At 38.9% G+C, this 2,237-nt stretch overlaps 1 protein-coding gene across 3 annotated transcripts in view; it reads right to left on the bottom strand.

The window, feature by feature from the left end:
* The window catches only part of LOC101851366 (uncharacterized protein ZK1073.1), an 81,203-nt gene that overhangs the window by 26,703 nt on the left and 52,263 nt on the right, over window positions 1–2,237 (bottom strand). The gene's annotated exons all lie outside the window — the stretch shown is intronic.

Genomic DNA, 2,237 nt, shown 5'->3' with positions numbered 1-2,237 from the left:
CTCTCTCCCTCCCTCCCTCCCTCTCTCCCTCCCTCTCTCCCTCTACTGTATATTACAGAATATTATACGAAATAGATCTCTGTCCCTTTCTCTCTCAAGACAGACTTTTTCATCAGTTACAGAGGAAATGGCTGAGAGAAGGAACAACATTGTAACAACTAAACTCAACTGCTAAATGACTGCATTCCTAATAAAAACCTTGTTTTTATTCCTTTGAATATTATATCAATACCAAACAAATCACGGAAGAAGGAACTCACATGAAACAATAAAAAACATGTAAAGCATAAATGTGACGACAACTATAGCAAATTAATCCTGGCCTACCAAATTTTCTGAAGCCATGCAGCACAAGCTGAGCACTAAACAGTCTCATACACAACGTCCATATTTTTTAGAAGACAGGAACAGATGATAATATGATATTCAGCTCAATTCTGTTATCTTCATCGACATCACCCCATTCATTACCCAGAGGAACACAAGCTCTCCAATTTCATAAAAATATCAATTTCTGCTATTATCTGCATCTGTCTTCAGCACAGACTTTATGTCCTGTGGAAATCTGAACTGGTCAAGGACTCAAAAAACCCTTCATTCTCAAATGACAATCGCCATCCCTTCCTCCCTTTCCATAACAATAGAAACAAGGAAGTGGTCGTATTCTTTCTAAGGTAATTTTGTCTCACATCGTTCAGCAAATAAATACAACATCATTTCGTTTTGTATCAGACAGCAAATTGGTTGCAGGAATGATACAAAAGCAAGGTCATTCAGAGGTGACTAAGAGATCACATGCTTGTATTTCATTATTTAAAACACTAATAATAATAATAATAGATAGCATTTGTATAGCGCATATCCCCGCTCAACAGCAGGCTCTATGCGCTTTACACTAATAGATATGAAACAGGGCTGGATTTAGTCGGTCTTAATTTCCCCTCCCTCCCCCCCGCCACCTCATTTTGAAACTTTTCATAAAATGATTCTTTTTAAAAAAACCAACAAAAGATTAAAAAAAAGAAAACATAAGATGGGAATTAACTAAATCTGACTGTTTTCCCAGGTCCAATTCTCTCACAATGACTAGAGACGACGTTGCACAAAATAAAGTCATCGGTTGAAAACATGTTCCGATCTCGGGGGAAATCCACTGATATAGGAAGGGAAAAGTTTTAATTTTAACTGGAAAATTGCAAATTACTAGCTAGTGAGAGTGTGCACCTTTGCCTAAGGCGAATGTGACAGCAGGTAAAAGAAAGTAGGCCTACAAAATAGGCTACTGTCATTATAGCAGCCTTACAGGGATATCTTCCAGATCATAAATAGATTTAAAATTAAATATCATTTGTATCAAAGAGCACCCCCTTCTAGGTAGACTGAAAATAACTAGGTATGACAAAGGTCATACTAGTAATCTAATACTGATTTTCACACCTGCGTGATCACAAGAAGTGGCTTACATCGGGAGTCGCGGATTTACATTTGTGTTGACAACATTCATGAGTCAGTGAAAAGTTTATGCACAGTGATGTTTCTGACTCAGTTATCTTATTTACAGTTTCTAGTTTTTCAAATTTATTTTTCTGGGGAAGGGAACGAGTCGTGTGTGTGTGTGGGGGGGGGGGGGCAGCAGAAGAACAATTTTGTTCCTACTTATTAAATAATTGTCATTATAGAGGGAGGCAGAGATTGGGATGGGGGGGGGTGTCTAAGCAATGGTTTGTACAGAATAGATCGATAAAAGCTGTAGGAGTAGCAGAAAAACAGAAAAAGACTACTTGCTAACACAAGTAGGAAACTTTTCCAAGAATATATTATTTTAATATGCGATTTCAATGAATAGACGCGGGAATACTCTAACAAACCTGAGAAAAAGTCAGGCGGCAAACGGGCAAAGCAAAAACGCTTTGGGGATATAAGCAAGCATTACCAGACATAATGCCGTCTTTCACTGAATTCCAATAATAGAAGACGAAAAAAGGAGAGGAAGGGGGTGAGATGGTGAAGTGCACATGACCCGCAGAAAATAAAAGACAGTGAGAGACACAGAGGGGCAGGGGCGGAAGGAGAAAGAGAGAGAGAGAGAGAGAGAGAGAGAGAGAGAGACAGAGAGACAGAGAGAGAGAAAGAGTGATGGAGAGATTGGACAGGGTCCACAATAGTAGTAAGACACAGAAAGAGAGAGAATTAAGAAAGAGAAAATGGGAGAGAGAGAGAGTGAGGAGAGAGAGAGA

This window comes from Aplysia californica, unplaced genomic scaffold, assembly GCF_000002075.1.
Source record: "Aplysia californica isolate F4 #8 unplaced genomic scaffold, AplCal3.0 scaffold00552, whole genome shotgun sequence".
NCBI classification, from domain to species: Eukaryota; Metazoa; Mollusca; class Gastropoda; order Aplysiida; family Aplysiidae; genus Aplysia; species Aplysia californica.
This window is presented reverse-complemented; position numbering and strand designations above follow the sequence as displayed.